The sequence below is a fragment of the Lutra lutra genome, chromosome 16 (genome assembly GCF_902655055.1).
Source record: "Lutra lutra chromosome 16, mLutLut1.2, whole genome shotgun sequence".
Lineage (NCBI taxonomy): Eukaryota > Metazoa > Chordata > Mammalia > Carnivora > Mustelidae > Lutra > Lutra lutra.
This window is the reverse complement of record NC_062293.1, coordinates 17,512,252-17,532,769: the sequence shown is the minus strand read 5'-3', so window position 1 is coordinate 17,532,769 and position 20,518 is coordinate 17,512,252. Positions and strand designations below refer to the sequence as shown.

Below are 20,518 nucleotides of genomic sequence, written 5' to 3'. Positions count from 1 at the left end.
GGTTATCTGCCCTGCCTTGGGGGTGGGCTTCGCTGTAAACTGCGCAACTGTGCGTCTACGGATTTCGTTCTTCGTTGGCGTTTGTGACCCAAGCTTCTCCTATGTCAAATCTGTCCGCTTACAGCAACCCCCCCCCCCCGCCATGTATCCTTTCAATAAACTCACAATGAATGAGTGGTTATCATGTGTCATGTGTGCTGTGGGAGAAACCGGGTTCCTCTAGCCCTCAAAAGAGGTCGCGGTCTAGGAAAGGAAGTAAGATAAGTGTACAAATAAACATCTGCAAGGGAGAAAATCCAAAGAGACAGCTGAGCCGGGGTCAGCCCCGTCGGAGATTCAGGAAAGACTTAATGTAGGAGGTGGCATTTGAGTCAAGACTTGAAGGATTTGGACGCTTCGGTCTCTCCGCATAGACCTAACCCGTGTCCACCCTCCCAGGCTTATCTGCAGTTCCTCCCAAGGGAGGAGATGTTCCTCTTCCTTTGACAAGTTGATGCTTTTATTTTCCTGTATCCTGGAGCCCACCCAGCTTTGTGTCCCGAGACTGTCCACCCATGTACATTCTTTCCCTAACATTTTTCCGTTTATTCTAATATTTATTTATTAATGAGCACCTACTATTACCAGGCACAGATCCTGGCGCGAAGAATACAAGTAAGATAGCCCTCAAATGTCTCATCTTTCGTAGTCTGTTGAGAGGGCTAATCATGCCCTCAAGCTACATGATGGGGTGGAGTAAGTGCTACAAATGACAGAGTACCATTTTTCTGAGAAAAGCAAGAAGGGTTCATGGACTAAATAGCCTGTGAATGGAGCCTTCAAAAATCAATAGTTTTTTGTTTCTGTTTTTAAGGATCATTAGAGTTTTAACAGTGTCTTGCACAAGCTAACCACTCTGTAAATTTTTTTTCCCTAAAGATTGTTTGATTGATTGCTTGATTGATTTTTAGAGAGACCCCCCCCCCCCGGGGGAAAGGGGCAGAGGGAGAGGGAAAGAGAATTTCACCTGAATCCACACCCAGCGGAGCCCAAGGCTGGGCTGTATCCCACCACCCATGAGATCATGATCTCAGCAGAAACCAAGAGTCAGTCACTCAACCGACTGAGCCACCCAGGTGCTCCTGTAAATGTTTATTTTGTTGGCCAATGGAGATGAAGGAAAGGACGTTTGAAGCTGAGCATATTGCTTGAGAAAAGGAAAAAAGTGAGAAAGAACATAGTCCCCCACCGTGGCTGGATTTATGGGGCTTGGGGCAATAATAGTGTTAGAAGGCAAGTTGGGGCTAGGTCATGGGGAATCTTAAATGTCATGTGTAGATTTTTATTTACAGACTTTTAAAAATTCTATAGGTAGTTAGGAGATTTTAGAGGCTGGATAGAAATTTTAAATTTTCTCAAAGAATTTTTATGCCTGTATCTTCTTCTTTGGACCTCGCAGCAACCCAGTGAGGTGGGTAAGGCAGATAAGGAAACTGAAGTCCAGAGAACCTCCTCTCTGTTTCTCAGGCTCTTAGGTCTTTATATGGGCATAGGGCTTTCTCTAAAGAGAGGAAAATTCCATCCCTCCATCTTGCTGCACTTTTAACTTCTATCTTCTTTCTTTTTCTTTTATGACTAAGCCATCTGGACAATTGATCTACACTGCCAACATTTCTGTGGGTGGCTTGCCTTCGAACCTCTCCTCTGTTCTAGAACAGAGAACTGTTCTTAGAGAACTGTTTTCTAGCTCACCAGAGTAAGCCTGACTTAGTCCAGTGGTCACTTTCCATGAATCTTCATACATATATTCATTAAACTCATACTATGTATCAGGCACAATGCAAGGACTGGGGCACAAAGATGAGTAAAACATCCATGAGCTTGCCATAGAAGTTCTTTATTTCTTATTTAAAGTCAATTAAATAGCATATAGTGTATGATTAGTTTCAGAGGTAGAGTTTAGTGATTCATCAGTTGCAGGCAACACCCACTGCTCATTACAGCAAGTGTCCTTTTTAATGCCCATCACCCAGTTACCCGATTCCTCACTCACCTCCTCTCCAGCAACCCTCAGCTTCTTTCCTACAGTTAAGAGTCTCTTATGGTTTGTCTCCCTCTCCGATTTTGTCTTATTTTTCCTTCTTTAATATACACATCAACACAGAAGGGAGACACCCACAGAGATAATTAGAATACCATGTGTTAAGTGTGGAATCGAGGTAATTAGAAACTATGTGATGCAGAGAAGTGACACTCAGCCTAGTTTGGGGATTCAAAAGGGCTCCAGAGAGAAGATAAGACCTGAACCGAGTCTTGATTTATTTCTTTAATGCTAGTTTCATCAGTACTTATGATGCTGCTGCATCCTTCACACTGCATGTGAATACTGACTTCGGATGACCCAAAGTTTGTTACTGTGCTTCACTGATGATGACACTAATGGCAAATTTTCCCTAGGTTATGCAGGAAAATATGAATAATAGTTCACGGTTCAGAATTTTTAGTATAAATTTAGAATATATATATTTTATAATATATAACATAACATATCTATATCTATCTATCTATCTATCTATCTATATATATTCTTCCAACTATGCCTTTTCTTGAATTCTTTAGGCCTTAATCACTGCATTCCTAGAATATGGTCTCTTTCAGTGTTGACTGCACTCCTGCCTCCCACACACTGAGACCAGTGGACAAAGGAGAAAGGATAGTTAGCTGGAGGTGCATGGATGAAGTAAAGAGAGAAGTCCCATTCATGCAAGGAATACATGGCCTTCCCCTAGCCCTACTTCAGACTGACTCTCCACATAGGTCTCTCCGCATAGACCTGTGGCTCATGACATCACTACAGTGATCAAAGGAAGGAGAAGACATTGACTGTAAAAGCCAGTTGGAAAAGTAATGGTCTGGAGCAGAGAAGTCAGGCATGGGCCACCTCTGGTGGACTACCAGATATGCTGCGCAAAGCCTATGGTGAGCGTGGGGTAACCACTCTTACCAGGTGAGGGTGGGAGCCACACATGGGGCCAAAAATGCTGCCAGTCCCACTATTCTGGTGTGTTGTACACTGGAGGCAGCCTTGTCGTTGGAATACAGGCTGGTAAGAGCCATGACATGGACCAAAACAGGTGGCTCAACTCCAAGGGTCAATGGTGGACTGTCAGTAGCCCAGAGTCCTAAACTCCTGTATCCAATATGAATGGGAATCACCCCAAATCAGCAAGTCAGTACCATTCAGGTGGTGTGATCTTATACAATGCTGCAAAAGAAATACCGTGCTGGTGGACAGAGGCAATATGCTTGGGAGGTTGCCCTGGACAACCCAAGGGCACGGGCCCTGGAGCTTTTCAAGGTGCTTGGTTAATCGATACCATGTATGGGCTGGAAGGTTGGACAGTATTCTGGAGTGGAGAAACAGACTAGAATGATCCCAGCCAGTGAAGGGGGACTTAGAAAAATTCAGAAATAGCACACCAAAGTCGGGGGCCCACGGGTCTGGAACCTGGGCCAGGGACTTCACTTTCCCAGGTCTTAGGACTATATCATGTTGTAGAATAAAGGTGGTTTCATATTCTTTGCTCCCATTAAAGGAGGGAGTTTAATTCCATTTCCTTTCCAGTCTGAGCTGGACTTTGTGACTTGTGTAATCAATATAATGTGGCAGAGGAGAAATCCTGGGTTTTCAAAGGCCAGGTCATAAGAAGCATTGCGGTGTCCACCCAGCTTTCAGGAGCACTCACACTGGTAAACCCAAGTCACCTTGGAAGAAGTCCAAGTATCCTGACACCATCATTCTGGAAAGCTCGAATGAATAGGTGCCCCACTCAACACACCTAGCTGAGCCAGATCTCCCAGCCAAGGCCCCAGACGTGTAGGAGAAGCCATCTTGCACCCTCTATACTAGTCTGTCCACCAGCTAAATCCCACCCAGTGACCCTGCAGGAAGAAGAATGGAACTGAAGGCTCAAGCTATGCCTGAATTTCTGTCCCAGGAAATCAAGAGATAAGAGCAAACTGGATGACATTTTAAACCATTGAATTGGGGGGTAGTTTGTTATACAGCAATTAACACCTGACCTCCAAAAGTTTATCATCTTGGAGAGACAGGGTACAGGACTTATGAAAAGGTAACAGTGTCATAAAGACAATTAGGTTCTGTCAGAATGCAGGGAAGGAGGAGATCCCCTTGAATGTGGGTGATGAAAGAAGACTTTCCAGAAGAGGTGAGGTTTCAGCTGGACCTTGAAGTACAGGAAAGATGAAGATGTATGGAGAGGCAGGCGCTGGGCATTCTTGGAAAGCCGGGATGTAAACTTGGCAAGGTAGAGGCAGTCCCAGGCAGTCTGTGTGGTTTCCCTGGGCCAAAGCAGAGGGTCTCTACAGAATGGAAGAAGCTGGGATGCCGACAGGAAAGATGCGTGGCGAACATCTGCTGGGCTTTGAGCCTTGGCTAATGGAGTCAAGTAATATTTCAGGAAAATTGATATGATGCCTTCATGCTCTCTCCTCTTATCTGGCTTCAAGAGGTGCCTCACTGTTCTATGGTTCCAGGATTTGGCACACCAACCCAGGGTCAGCCCGTGTGTTCCCTTTGTGGTTCCCTTTGTAGTATGATAAACTTGAAGCCTCTGAAGAGTATTTTTGACCTTTTCAATTTGATGGAACTTAATTCTTGTCTCTGCAACCAAATTAATCTGTCATGTGTCTCTGGTTGCCTCATTCAGTTCCTCTCCTAAACTGTCAGTGCTCCCGACACTCCCCACCCCTGGTCTCTTTCCCCACTTCCCTGCGCATCTCCTGTTTCCTTCCGAGTTCCCGTGCCCCTACTGTCCATCCCACCTGCACCACACACCACCAAGCCAGCTGTGAATAAGCCTCACTTCCCCTACCAGACTGTGAGAGCCCATTAAGAGGCCCCATCATTCCTCAACCACTCCCTCACCTTTTCAATCATCTTCTTGAATGATACCCAAGCAATCCTTCTAACACAGAGATTTGTGGTCATTCATATGCTGGGAGATCTCCCTGGTGCCTATAGAACCTGGGAAAAATTTCTTATCTTGGCAGACAGAGCCCTCCTTCCTCCCCACATCCCTGGCCATTCTCCAACCCCCAGCCTCACTAAAATGATGGCAGCTGTTTCAACGATGGTTTTTGTGTCCTCTCGACTTTGCATCCACTATTCCCTATGCTTCAGACACCCTTCCCTCTGCCTCAGGCCCAGTTAACTTGCACTCCTTCAGGTCTTGGCTCTGGTTTCACCTCCCTTGGGGAGCACCCCTAACATCCAGGCTGGGCAGCAACTCCTCGCCCATGCTGCATGCACACCTGGTGCTCGTACTTGGCACTTGGCACGGGTGTCCCGGTTCTGTGTCCACAAGCCTGAGGGCAGGAGACTCAGCTTTCTCTGCTGTGCCTCCCCAGCTCTGTGGCTGGCATAAGGTATTGCAAGTGGCTTGCTGATTATCCTTTGCCTTGCCATGGACTTGGTTTTAATCAACTCATTCTCCCAAGTATTCTACCTGCCTGCCATTTCGGAAGGCCGGAATTATTTGAGGGTAGACTTAGAGGCAATTAGAAACTGCCTCCATCAGAGAAGCCATTCTTGCTGAAAGGGTCATCACTTGAAGCCAGGGCAGAGTGCTCCACAAAATGCCTCCTCCTTATGCACTTTCTCAACAGGTTCTCATTCTGTGCTGTAACTACCTGGTTGGGGGCAGAGGCAGGACCAGCATCCCCACCCTGGTTTTCTAGACAAGCATGCCGAGCTTCCAAGAAATGAACTTGCTTGCCCAAGCTACCAGTGGGAGAGGGGAGCTAAGTCCAGGCTCACACACCACCCTCCAGGGAGCTGTTGATTCAGCCCGCTGTTCAACCCAAAGACGGCCTTGCCACAGAGAAGTTAAGACACCTCTGATGGCTTCTGCTTTGGTCAGCAGCAAAACTCTAGTCACTCTCCCAAGCCAGAGAAACATAATCTCACCGCCTCTGGGTTTGCTCCCCAGCCTGTTCTATTAGAGCTGAGCAGACAGAAAGGATGACATTTCTGAATTCAGAGGTTGCAATGAGCCAAGAAAAACAAGCATCTGTGACTCCTTCTAAGACCCACCAGGTGGAGGGGATGTTGCCCCGGGTGCTGTGGGAGGTGGGGAGGGGCGCCCAAGCAAGCTGCCCTCCGTGGACAGTCCATCAGCAAATTGTCTCATGTAGCCATAACAGCCAGGAGCAAGGTTGGGGGAAGCAGGGTTTTGTCCAAGGAGAGCCAATGTATTGTAAACAGGATAAAAGGGGCTGGAAAGCCCCACTTATCACTGACTAATGTGTCCCCAGGTCATCGGGGACCTAGACCCCCACCGACAGCCCTGAGCAAGGGAAAGAGAAATCCCGATTAACCCCATCACCTGTGAGCAGGGCCAGGGCAAAGGTCTGGCTTTTCCTCTTGCTAAGTGATTCCCAGGGTCATTAGGCATTCGTGGGGATCAGCACAGTTTTTAGGAGGCCCTCTGCCAGACTAGAGAAAAGCCTCTGAGTCCTCGGCTCTTTGGGGTCACGTGGAGCAGGGTGTACGTACGAGTATCCGAGGGAGGAGAGGAGGTCTGAGGAAGGCAGAGGCAGCATAAGGTGGGAGGGTGGGGTCTCCTGGTTCATCGTGGGGGACAAGGAGGGGACAGCGCATGGAGCAATAGATTGGCTTAATTTAGATTTAAGGAACTGACTGAGAGATTGCTCTCTGGATTCTAATTATCTCGTTCTTTCCTTGTGTGCAGGTACATTAAATTACAGGTGAGAAAATTGAAGCTCAGGGAGGTCAAGTGCCAAAGTTACGGGGTGGGGGGGTCTGCGCTCAGGCCTCACTAGCCAGCACAGGGGTAGCAGCATCAGTGGGAGCAGGTATACGGGGTCAGGAGGGAAATGTGGCAGCTTCAGAAGGATGCATGGCTCAAGTGAGTTCCGCCTTCCTCTGAACATACTTCACCCAACCCGAGAGCCTTCCTTGGTCATCTCCGCCTCCTCCTTTTGGGTTCCCATTTTTCTGGACTGTGGAGGCGTAGGGTAGTAGGAAGACTTCCAGATTGGATACAGAGAGCCTGAGTTTGATTTTTCTGACTTGATCCTTTGGACAAATCAATTCATTCCTTCGAGCTTCAGCTTCCTTCTCTGTTAGACAGTGACGATAATGCCCACTCTGGATATTTTACCGAGTTGAAGGAGGATTAATGAGACGGCGAACAAAGGGCTTTGCACTAGATTCGAGGGTTCATTATTTTCACAGTGACTGTTGCAAGACCTCCTGAGTAAATTTCTTGCCTCCAGTTTTCTCTCCACCACCTACCTGCTTCTCCAGGCACATCGCTTTCAATCCACCTGCCTAAAATACCACCTTATGCAAGTCTTCTGCTTAGGAACCATCAATATCTCCCTGCTACTATGTCCTTGGCCTGGAACTCACCTTTCCTGGTCTGGCCCAACTCCAGCTCCCAAACCCAGAGCCTCTGCTTCCTTGCCTGACCATGAGCTCAAGTCCCAGATCCCACTTGGCGTGTCCAAACACACTGTGTGTTCCCAACTTCGCATACCTGTGGGCATGTGGCTCCTTAAAGTGGTCTATCCCTTCTTCCAAACTGGCTCAGATCTCAACTCCTCCTCCAGTTGGCTTCCTAACCATCCATCCTATAGCAGCCTCTCTACCCTCTTGTTTCATCTTTCTCTGTGCCTTAGCATTCACCTCCTGGGAGTATTGGCTTTCCATGGATAGTAAGTCTCTGTGTTAGATCATAAGCTTCTTGAGGACAAAGACCTGCTGGTGTCTTTCAGTGATTCTGCTCAACTAATCTAAGCTAGAGAGGCAGTGGGCTTAAGAGGATGTCCCTCAAGAATCATTCCATCTGCGTGTTGGGGGACAGTGCCTTACCCCAACACGTGAGCCCCTTGAGCAGCTATGCTTTGAGGATCTGGCTTACCGGAGGGCTCAACATACTTCCATGAATTAGCTGTGAGAGGCCAGTGTGTTTGTGTCGGGAGGGGGCTGTGTTTAGCAGGTGGCAACTTAGTGGGACATGGACAAGGGTGCCAAGCTAGAAGTCCTCCATTCTACAGTCCCTGAACTTGCCCCAAGCATGTAAGAGCTCCTGTGTCATCCCCTCTGCCATTCAGTGAGTCTTCTGGGTTTTAGGTGTGGAGGGGGACACGGAAGGCATGGAGAAATTTCTTTCCATGCCCTCGATAACCAGTGTACGGAGAACCAATCAAGCTGCTCATTTACCATCAGAGGAGTTGAGTCCTTAAGAAGGGATGTGACCTACCCATATCACACAGAGTCCAAATCTAGCTGGGGTTGGAACCTGCATGTCTTGATTCCTCCGGTCAAGGGCTTACCTCCCTACCTCTGGGTGAGACATGCATGACAAGGCCCCGTAAACAGGGCTTCTAGAGGGGCAGGGAACCAGAGCTCAGGAAACATCCCTAAAGCCAGATTGTCTTCAACATGCCAAGAAGTGAAGCAGACTGATCCAGACTGAAAAATCTCTAAGAAAGTTTCTCTAGGCCCCTCTCTAAGATCTCTAACCCGCCATACGTTGGTGCATCCTATCTGCTTATTTTCTCCCCTTGAAATGAAGGTGCTGTCGGGACACCTGCGTGGCTCAGTGGGTTAGGGTCTGCCTTCAGCTTAGGTCATGATCCCAGGGTCCTGGAGTTGAGTCCCACATCGGGCTCCCTGCTCCGTGGGAAGCCTGCTTCTCCCTCTCCTCCCCGCTCGTGCTCTCTGTTTCTCTTTCTCTCTCAAGTAAATAAATAAAGTCGAAAGAAAGAAAGAAAGAAAGAAAGAAAAAGAAAGAAATGAAGGTGTTGTCCCTACAATCCTAGCTCCATGTCCTTTACTAGCCTCTAGCCACACGTGCAATTGAACACTTGAGATTAGTGCAAATCGATGTGTGCTCTCAGGATAAAATACACACTAGCTTTCCCCAGCTTAGTACAAAAATACATAAAATATATAAGTGCCCTTTTAACATTGATTCACATTGAAATGATAATATTCTTACAATGAATTTCACCTGTTTCTTTTTCCTTTGTTACCATGACTTCTAGAAACTTAGTTGAATATATGGCTCACATTTGTTGCTTCTGCTCTGTTTCTATGTAGGCAGCCTTGGTCTGAAGTATCTGCCCTCAGCCTCCCTCTGAGCCTGTAGGCTCTTGAGAACGGAGAGCTGACTTGACTAGTACTTCTCCCCTCGAGTTGTCCCTCCCAGCCTGGCTGCCCAGGACTGGCCCATGCTGATGCACAAATCGGATTGTCAGTTCTCTGGAACGCAGAATCCCCAGAGTCCCTTGAATCCCCAGAGTCTCAGAATGGCATCCGAGAGCAATCGAGGCAGCTTTCCATCCAAGATGAATGGGGCTTCAGGTTCAGGTCCAGGATAAGGCAAGCCAGGTAGCAAGGGCACAAAATTTAAGGAGGCACTCGTTGTCAGGATGGGGCTCAAAACTTCACCTGCCACATGCCCTCCCTGCTCCCGGCTCCGTCGGCCTCCACTACGGTTGCTTCAGAGGGAGCCAGGCAGGAGCCACAGCTCCACAGAGGTCCACAGCTGAACTCACCGCTGTCCCAGAGTGATCCTAACAGCCCCCTCCCTGGGCAAAAGCCCCACTCCACAGCCACCAAGTCCACCCCCAAATAAGTCCGATCTAGCCCTGAATCTGCCACAGCTAAGGCCCCTTCACTGTGCTTTGAGGGCCTCCAGGAGACAAGCTGCATTAATGGCGATAATTTTGCAGCTTTGAAAGGGAAGCGCCCAGGACCCCGAGGCCTGGGGCTCCAGGAGCTCTCTGAGGAGAGGGCCAGACAGCAGGCATCCCTTAGAGGCCTCCGTCCCGCTGCAGGCCATGGGGCCAACGTGTCCCAACATTGACAGGCTTCCTTGCACAAGCCAGACCTCACAGAGTGAGGGGGCGTGTGAGGAGGGGGGACAAGGAGCCTCGACAAGAGGGTCTGGGGCTCATCCATCAAGAACCGTCAAACAGCAGGGCCACAGGCCTGCCTGAACGCTTGGCTTTTTAAAGGGGACTTCTGTAGCTCCCCACCCCAAAACCTTAGCCTCCTGAAATCAAGCACATTCCACTGGAGAGGGATTAGGGGGTTGGCAACCCAGGCTGGGCCGGCCCCCACCTGCTCACCCACAGTGCTGGGACTGAACCCCCCCTATGCCTCCCCCCACAACCGGAGCTGTGGTTACGGGGCCCAGGGCAAGGCAGAAATTGTTGGGGCCTCTTTGTCTGCCACTGCTTTTAAGAAAATAGCACGCAATTTGGGAGGCAATATTTACTATCTTTTTTTTTTTATTTTTAATCAGGAAGGACAAGAGTATGGATGGACTTCCATTCTCTCTTTCCCTCCCAAGGGAACCCCAACTGGGGCCCCCTAGTCCTGAGAACAGCAGTGCCAAAAGAACCTCAAACCTTCATCTCTGCTCATCAAGGCATCAGAAAGGCCTGCGTTCGAATCCTGACACAGCCCCGTACCCCCTGTTGACCTTGGCAGGCTGCTTGAATTCTCTGAGCCCCATTTCCTCAATGAGCAAGTGTTCCTAGTATACACCTGGCATAGAGGAAAGTTATCTGGCCTTGCTCTCTGAGAGACCGGGGTTGGGGCGTGGGCCGTGGCATCCTTGGGTAGGTTACTTGACTCCTCTGACCTTCATTTTCCTTACGAAGGATCAGATGAAATCACATATTTGAAAGTACCTGGCACAGCACGTGGCAGGTGCCACCATTGGATGAAACTCATGCTCTCGTGTCCTGCCCTCCCACCTCACAATATAGCTGCCCTTGGTGCCTTCCCAGTGGAGGTCTGGTCACCTGAATCATCCTCAGTGTTGAGTAGCTGTGGCAACTTCAATTCTGGTCTCTCGGGCAGCGGGTTCCCGGTGGGACCCCGTGATAGCACCTGGCACACACAAGGTGCTCGCTCCAGCAGTGGTCATCTTTGTGCACCTTTGGGAGGCAGGGTCGCATACGAGTTAAGAGCATCCACTCTGCAGCCCGGGTTCAAGACCTGGTTCTGCCACTTACTGGATGGGCCGTCTCAGGCCCGTTGCTTAACCTCTCTGTGCCTCAACTTGCTCATCTGTGAAATGGACAGAATGATGACCCCATCCTCATACGGTTGTGGGGAAGGGAGTTACAGAAGGTAGTAATTATAAAGGACACACACTACATGCCGCAGGAGTGTTTTGTTAAATCAAATTTATGGACCACCTTCCCTGCCCAGAGATGCACCCATCCCTCTGCTGGCCCCAGTTGGGGCCTTTGGCAGGCTCTGTCCTATTAGTTCAGGGAAGTCCTTTCTGACCCTGTGTCTATTTTCTTATTGGAGAGGGGAGAGAGCCAAGCTCTAGAAGAGGCCTGGGGAAGGCCTTGGCTTGGCCTCGGGTCTTTACACCCTGTCCTCCCCCCACCATCAACACAGGTCAGAAGCCAGGCCTTGCTGCTCTTTCCTGGGCTGGCTTTCTCCAGGGTGGGGGCTGGGCTGGGCTGGGCTGCCCCTCACTTTCAGGAAGAGATCCGACAGGCAGGGAATGCATTTGTAACCACCCAGTGGTCAGCACAAAGGTGGTGCAGGAGGAGCTTCCTCTCCAGGAGGAAGGGAGAAGGTCAGCGGCCCACATCCGGCCCTGCCTGTTCCTCCCAGATGCTGTGGAAAGATGTCCTAGCTGCTTCGTCATTGCTGGGCGGGGTCTTTCCTTCACACTGGGGCAGGTCCCTTGGAGGACCCTGGTCTGTGGGACCAGGCACATGCTCAGGGGCACACAATGTCTCCACCTCCCCCTCCCCCCCCCCATGCACACACACAGACACACAGTCGGGGGGCTGTGGGACAAAGCAGCCACATTCCACTGGGTTATCCCAGGCTCAAAGGCTCAGCTACCTGGATGCACCGTGAACTTTGGGGAATGATGACTTAACTGTCCGGGTTCATTGCCTAAGAAGTCAAGGTCATGGGTCAGTCCTTAGATAGGGCCAGAGATTTCCTTCTTTTCCATAGCTACAGGTGCCACCCTGTATCCGACCTTCCTCTCTCTCACACGGGCAACGGTTGCAAAAGGGATCAGCTGTGACTCAGCAGAAGTGTACAACTGTGCCTTGTTGCTCTGGCCCACTCTGGCTGGGCACGGGCTATTCCAAGCCTCGTCTTGACGGCAGACCCTTGGATTCTGTGATGCAGGCTAAGAACATCTTGCTAGGGCCACTGTAAAAAAAACAAGAGGCTTTAGGACACGTGTAGACCTGCTCCAAGATCTCAGAGCTGGTTCCTTAGTGGTGGGAGTAGACAGTTCCTGCTCTGTGTTTTGGGAGGGGGAGGCCCAAAGAGGGGGCCCAGGGGATGGGAACACTTCATATCCAAGGGAGAGGCAGAGTTCTGCGGGACCTGGGCAAGGGGCCTCAGGGTCATGGACTCCATGGCATCCCTGAGAAGTAGGAATTTTTTTCTGTCTTTCTGCCTGACTACTCCCTGAGCGCTTGCCAGCTCACCTCGTGGTGTCAAAGTGGCTGCCACATGGCTGGGTACCACAGGCCAATACCGTAAATAACAGATGTAAGAGGACGTTTCTTCTCATGTCCCTTTTTATGAGAGACAGAAACTTTCTCACAAACCCGGCAGAACTTGCTTTGAAGTCTTTTGGCTAGTTTTGTGTTACCTGCCCATGTTCAAATTAATCTCTGAAAAGGGAAAAAAGGATGATCACACCTGGATTTACCCCTGAGCTGGGGGATAGAGATCGCTTCCCGGGAGGGAATGGGCACCTCATCAGAAGTGGGGTTCTCTTTACCAAGGATAAGGGGGAGGTGGCTACTCACGGTATCTGTTGGCAACCAGATGAAAGATCCAGATGTTTTGGATTTCTTCCTCCACCCCGGGAGCAGTAAACCCATCCCTGGCTTTCTCAGCCCCCTGTTTTGTTTATTTTTCCCTCTAGAAGGACTGCTTGGCCACAAACTGCTCCTTGTTTGTTGTTAAAACTTAACCAAGTGAAAACTTCCTGCCACAGCGTTCTCTCTCTTTCTCTCTCTGTCTTAGACACACACACACACACACACACACACACACCCACACCCTATCTAGTGTCCACTGAATTACTCTGAACCCTATGTAGGTATGAGCAAAACGCCTGCCCTGGTGCATTGCCCTGGTTCCGGCAGGGATAGCGCCCCCATCTGTCTCTGACAAGGTGTGCGCAGGTAGGCGTCTATGAGCCTCCACTTTTTCATAAACAAGTCACAGCGAAAGACTGGGCTCGATCTAAAGCAAAGGGAAAAATGATCCCTAGCCTCATGTGCTCCACGTGGCCCAACCAGAAGGAAGACCCTCACGAGGCAGTGTTCAGGGAGGGGGCACCTTATCTAGCTGGACCCATAGCAGGACCCAGTGGTAAAAATCTTGCTCCAGCTCACCCAGAAGTGGGGTCTGGCAGCTGGACATTGTGGAGGGTACCAAAGATTTGTTGCAAATGACCCAGCCCCACGCCATGGCTGGGAGCATAGGGAGACCCCATACTAGACACCATGCCCTGGGGTTCTGCTATTCCCCTCCCGTTCCCCCTTGCAAGAAGTTTGGAGACCCTTCCCATGCAGCCAGCTGCCTTACATACAAAAACGAAGTCCCTAACGCAGACCTGCTTGCTCTGTGTAATGGGACCTCCACTGACCTCAGGGTCTCCCCTTGCTGCTCCCTCAGCTCCGGCCACCCTGGCCTTCTTACTGTTCCCGAAACATGCCAGGCTTGTTCCCACTTCAGTTCCCTCTTCTTCACGTGTCCCCATCCAATCTTAGCCCACAAGTCAGTTTTTTTTTTAAAGATTTTATTTATTTATTTGACAGACAGAGATCACAAGGAGGCAGAGAGGCAGGCAGAGAAAAGAGGAAGCAGGCTCCCTGCTGAGCAGAGAGCCTGATGCGGGGCTTGATCCCAGGACCCTGGGATCATGACCTGAGTGGAAGTCAGAGGCTTTAAGCCATTGAGCCACCCAGGCACCCCTCATAAGTCAGTTTGTTAAGGGAACTTCCTTGAACACTTGTGTAAGGTAGTCCCTCCCACCTTTATTTTAGTTCTTTCGATTGCATTATAGCTGGGAAGAAAATGCATTCTTTACAGGTTTACTTCTTTATTATCTACCTCCCCCACCCCCAGCACAGAAGCTCCATAGGGACCGGGCCAATCCAGGGTCTGGTCTGGACTGGCCTGGTCCCCACTCCATCCTAGAGCACAGAACTTGGCCTGTAGATGGTGGTCAGTCATGAATGAATGAATGATATCTCCAGACCAGACCACTTTTCTGGGATGAAATGGGAAAACTAACAAACCATCATTAGTCTGTGGCAAAAGTGCCTGACGTCGGGGCACCTGTCTGGTTCAGTCAGTGGAGCGTGTGACTCTTGATCTCGAGGTTGTGAGTTCAAGTCCCACGTGGGGCATAGAGCTCGCTTAAAAAAAAATGTTGTGAGATAAAAATGCCTGATGGAGATGAGCTACAACCCTGGTCTTCCCACCCTGCTGTGTCCTGCGGTACTGAACACGCAAGAGTGAACTGACAGAGAGCGGCAGATGGAAGACCCTCATGAATGCTTCTCCTTCTCCTTATTCTTCATTATCCTTGTCTTCTTTTTTTTTTTTTTAAAGATTTTTATTTATTTGACAGACAGATCACAAGTAGGCAGAGAGGCAGGCAGAGAGAGAGAGGAGGAGGAGGCAGGCTTCCCGCTGAGCAGAGAGCCCGATGTGAGGCTCGATCCCAGGACCCTGGGATCATGACCTGAGCCGAAGGCAGAGGCTTTAACCACTGAGCCACATTATCCTTGTCTTCTAAGGGTGATCACACTTTAGGGGGCTTGAGAAGTAGAAAAGAATGGGAGGAGGTCGCGTACGGTCTCTAATGGTGACAATGCCCTTGCGCTCCAGGCCGTGCTGTGTGCATAGCATTCAGATCAAGGTACCCATTTTACAGATGAGGATTCTGAGTCCCATAAAGACTGAGGGACCTGTTTAAGGTCACAGTAGGACTGCAAGTTCTGTGCTGCACGCTGCTCTACTAGGGCCACTTCCCTAGCTCTCCCTCGGGTCTCTTTAAGAATTAAATGCAGTACCAATCAACTCACCTGACAGTTACCTAGAATTTTTCTGAATAACAGGTGTATTGGGAGAATTCACAGACCATAAGTTTCCCTCTTTTTCAAGTGTACAAGTCAGCGCTTTGTCGTACATTCACAGAATTGTACAACCATCACCACGACCCTACTTTCAGAGAATTGTTCACCACCTGCCCCCCCAAAACCCAGGCTTGTTGGCAACCAGTCCTGATCCTCCCTCCCCACCCACAACCCCGCCCAGACCTAGGCAACCACTGCTCTATTTTCTGTCTCTATGAATTTTTCACTTCTGGACATTTCCCGTAAACAGGATTGTGCGATGTGCGGTGTTTTGTGACCAGCATCCTTTACTCTGCGGAATATTGTCGAGGCTCGTGCACGCAGCGCTCTGCCTCCGATCGTCATTCCTTTTGACCGCCGAGTGCTATTCCATCGGGTGGGTAGACTACGTGGTTTGTCCGTTCACCGGTGGGGGGATTGTGGCTTGTCTCCCCCTCCTCACTACTGTGGCTAATGCTGCTGCGAATGTTCCTGCACCAGCTTTTGTCCAGACTTATGTTTCCGCTCCCTTGGATAAATCCCCAGGTGTGTTACTGCCGAGCCCTACAGTAACTCCAGGTTAACATTCAGAAGGATTGCCAAAGTGGGTCCCAAAGTGCCTGACTGTGTTATGTTCCTACCAGTAGGGTAGGAGGCTTGTAACGCATGAAGGATTCCAGCGGCTGTCATTATTACTGTTGAAATAGACAGTCATCGGACTCTCTGTTGAGGCTGGCTTCCCTAAGCAAGGATCCTCCCTGAATTCTGAGGTTCCACAAGGCCAGAACCCCCAACAGGACCCTTATCTCTATTTGATAGTCTCTCCTCTTCACCTCCCTCCTTCCTGTCCTCCTTGCCATAAGCCCTGCCTCACTCCCCACCCCGGCTCTGTGACCCCTACAGGTGTTGCCTATGCCCCCTTGTCACACACAGTGGGGCAGCTGGAGGCCCTCGTGGCCCAGAGACTGGGGGTGGGGGGTCTCATGACAACAGCCATGAGCACGGGTGGAATAGAGCAGAGCAGCCATGTAACTTACTTCTTGGGGGACTCTTGAACTCGGCAGTGGAAACATTTGGGGTAGCAGGCCAAGGGTCCCATGGAATTATTGAAAATGTATACCTTTTGGGGGGTGCCTGGGTGGCTCAGTCGGTTAAGTAGCTGTCTTCAGCTCAGGTCATGATCTCAGGGTTTTCAGATCGAGCCCCATGTGGGGCTCCCCACTCAGAGGGGAGTCTGCTTCTCTTTGCCTCTGCCCCCTCCCCACTACTGCTTCTCTCTCTCAAATAAATAAAATTTAAAAAAAAGAAAATGTATACCTTTTCTAAAATTGAAATTACTAAGATTCCCATTGTAAAAAGCTTGGAAATTCATGTACATTTTTGATATTCTGAAGCTGTGTATTTGTTGGCTAGGAGAAGGTGGGGAAATAGAGAAGAATCCATTTCCACATCTCCTGTCGGGTATCTCAGCAAGGTCACAGTCATGTCCAAGGTTAAAAAACATGCAGAAATGTTAGCCCTTGGGTGGGTGGGATGGAGAGCCTGTGATTTAGGGAGTCCCTGTCCCTGATAACAGTCTGCTCTGTCTCTGGGGAACTAATGCTGCCTCTTCCAGGAAGTTCTTGGATCCTACTCCTCAAAATAACTTTCTAGAAAATGAGAAGACTCCGTTCAAAGGGCACGCACACCCCCTCTTGTTGAACAGACCCCACTCCGGGATGGATTCTAGGTGTGCAGAACTCACCCCCATGATACACACTAGCTGTTTTCCTCTTTGAAAAGTTCGCGGTGAGAATTCAGGACCCAGCTGAGTGAGTGGAAGAAGTTCATGTGGTGGGAGAAGCCACCCGGGGAGACTCTGTGATATCTTATTGCTGTGGAGTCAGTAAAGGAAAACCTACCCAGAGCCTATCCAAGAGAAGCCATGTGCTAAGTGTCAGTGTGACCTTACCACAAAGTTTCTCAATCCGCTACAAGCCCAAGACATCGGTAACTTTGTGGTTCAACTTGCTGGCTCGCAATGACCCTGAGGTTTGGTTGATGGCAGCCCTGCGTGGGCTCTTCTGGCTACTAGGTGCCTATGTCTTGTGGGTCTAGATGGTTGCAGGGGTCAACAGCACCAGGGTGGATGGCCCTGGGTTTCTAGGTAAAGGTAGCCCTGGGCTTTTGGATGAAGGAGGCGTCGGCTAATGGTAACATCTGATCCTAGGCACCACGGACCCTGTTTATGACCCTTGAAGGCAGTAGCTCTAGACTCCCGTAGCTCTGGCTAATTGGGTACCTCTCAACCTGCGGCATTAGTGACGGGAGCCCCATGGTTCTAGGTGGCCAACGAGTTTATGAGCATTGGCCCGAGCTGGTCAGAGAGGAAGAGGGAAGGAGCTAAACCAGAATTGCACCCATCCTCCCCCTGCTGCCTCCATCCCTGGTTCTGAGGAGTAGCCCCGAGCCTGCACGGTTAAGCCCTGGGCTGCAGCCACCTCTGAGCTAAGTTATCTGGAAGCACTTTGAACGGGACAGGCACAGCACACAAGTTAGTTATTACAAGTCACTGACGGGGCGGGACTGGGGGGATCCCAGCCAGAAGCCTCCACACTGACCGGTGGCTGAACCCGAGCTGGGCTCCCTGCCCTGGAAGCAGGGGGCGATGCCTGGGGACGGGTGGCCTCCTGTCCTCTCAGTCTGGCCCTGTGGGAGCCTCGGGCCACCTCTCAGTGGTCTCTGTGAAGGTGCAGGAAGGGGCCACCACTGAGGACAGTGGGATCCAGCAGGTCTGGGCAGGTCCGCTCTGCCGAGGCCGGGCCCTCTCCTGGGTGGCTGGGGCACCCCAGAGCAGGCAGGCAAGCACGTCCCAAGCACAGGCCCCTGCCCGGGAGGCCCGGCTAATGACCCCGTGCATTCCGGCCTGCATGGGCCGGGGAATTGGCTGAGGGCAGACCTATTAGCTGGAATTCTCCCAATGCTCACACATCAGAGTGGAGGGGGGGAGAAGTGAAAAGTTGAAAAAGAGCTAATTATCGCTTTTATCAGAGCGGGTGGGTTGATGGGTCCTGCCCGAGGGCAGCGGGGGCTGCATTAAAGATTAAACGCCAGGTAGGGGGGGTTGAGCAGGGCTCGTCATTCCACAGGAGGGAGGCCGGCAGGCCGCCCTATGGAGAGCTGGTGGCGGGCGGCAGCCTTAGATCTGTCAGCCGAGCCCTCGGACCCAGCACCCACCATAGCCACATTCCACCAGGGGACCCCCGCAGCGCCCGACACTTCCGCCCGCTACTTCGGGGAGGGGAGCTGAGGACCAGCCCCATCTGCTCCCTCAAGGGATGAGGGGTCGAGGCAAGCCTAATTATCCAATTGGTAGGTTTCCTGGCACCTGTCCTACCTGCACATAACCCAGTGACCTTATGCGTAGAACCTACTTTGGAATTATGTGAGGCCGGGCAAGGACTCAAGGTCAGAGAGCCTTATCCTCCCTGTTACCGCCCAGCAGGAGCCTAAGGCCCAGAGAAGGGAAGGGACCCACTCAATCACATTGCCAGGTGGTTAATCCCGTGAGGCTTTAAGTCCCTTGAAGGTGTGGGCTGCATTCTCGATGTCTCCTCTTTACATGAAGGGAACTGGAGGGATTAGCTTTGAGTCCTCGAGGCCCCGGGCGACTTCAGTATGCCACTGCCACCCAACGGTGTTTCGGTGTTTCGGAGACACTGGGTGTTCAGTGAATGTTTGCCGTGTGGATGATGGAAAGGCAGCATGTAGGAAGCATGCTGGTCATTTGAAGCATTCTCCAAATCTTGGGAACCAATTCACTGGCCAGGAAGAATGGATGGAGGTGACCATTGTGGTCTTGAGTTACTAGAACAAACAGAAGCAGGAGTCGGAGAGGGTCGCTGATTGCCATAGACAGACTGATTGTAGGCAGATGGCGTCAAGACAGCCAGCTATGCTCATCTTCATTGTTTGTCCTGACAAAGATGTCCACTAAGACATCTCCACCCCCACGGAGATCCTGGAAGCAGGAGGTCCACTGTCTGGCTCTTCTGAGGACACATAGGCTTACACCTGCCCTTGCTCGGGAGGATAAATTAGGCTCCTTGGTTCTTTCTCTTCTCCTAGCCTCTAGAAACTAGAGCCTTTCCGGTTTGGTTTCTTTAGCCTTCCAAACTCAACTCAAACTTTGGTGCTGTTCTCATCTCTCACCATAGTGAATAATAATTTATTCATGTATTCATTATTCAGACCTCCCAACGCTTCTGCCAGCTGGGCAGCCCTTGACCCTCATGAAAAAAAAAAAAAAAAAAAAAAAAAAAAAAAAACATTCATTGAAGGAGGAAGGGATGGAAGAAAGAAAGACGGAAGGGAGAAGGGACAGAATTTTTGCAGGAACGGAGGTGGATGAGAGCCAGGCCTCAATACCAGGGAGCTCACAGTCCGATCTGGGGGAGAGAGACATGGTTGGATGGGTGCCCACCATTCAGGGTGCTTAGTGTGCACATAAAGGAGAAAACAGTCTGATGGTAGAGGCTCCCAGGTAGACATGATTCACTCTGGGGAGCAGTGAGAAGTTTCCATAGCTGAGTCTTTAAGGTGAGGCCGGAGTAAGGAAGGTAGACCAAGGAGGAGGGCATTCTCAGTGGGACTGGCATGAGCAGAGCCACAGAAGTGGGAAAATGTGGCCACACGCAGGGAGAGTAGAAGTGGCTTGGCTGGCTGGGGCATGGGACACCCACCTGCACAGGGCCTGGGACACCAGTGCGGGGCCTGGAGCTGGTGGGGAAACGCTGAGGGGCACACCTGGGGATGACAGCCACGGTTCCAAGCAGGGCTGTGACATGACCAGCCTGTAAGAAGTGTAAAGAAGGACTTTGAAACTCCGAGGCCTGGCATTAACTTTCTCTAGAAAGAGAGACCATTCCGTGTGGAGCCAAGAAAGCTCTGGGGTTCCCGAGGCCCTGCAGAGAGTGATCCTCCAATCCTCACGATTAGACCATGCAAAAGGACCAGGACCTGGTGAGAAGGCTAGACTGGGCCATGGATGACGACATTGCAGCCAGTAGGCTGTTGGGCTGGGTGATATGGGAGGCATTTCATTTTCTCCAGAACACTCTCTACAAACTGACATCCTCCCCACTGAAAGGGGGGACTGGGGCAGGGGAAGGTTAGAGGGACCCAGATGAGATCCATCTACTTGGGTACCCACCGGAAACCTCTCCACTCTGGGGCAGCAGGCGGCACGGCTCGGAACACTGCAGAGGATGGGATAAACGATGACTCTCCCCTTCGAGAAGTCAGAGCGTGCAGCAGCCACTCTGCACCCCTGGGCCCCGCAGACCTCCCTTTGAATTCTGGCTCGCCA

The 20,518-nt window shown here is 50.7% G+C and overlaps 1 long non-coding RNA gene across 1 annotated transcript; it reads right to left on the bottom strand.

Moving 5' to 3' along the window:
* Window positions 1-18,569: 18,569 nt before the first annotated feature.
* LOC125088013 (uncharacterized) lies at window positions 18,570-20,518 on the bottom strand. The gene is made up of 3 exons (XR_007123553.1): window positions 20,351-20,518; window positions 19,957-20,003; window positions 18,570-19,439 (listed from the first exon to the last, which is right to left on the bottom strand). It is a non-coding gene; the product is annotated as an uncharacterized LOC125088013 (long non-coding RNA).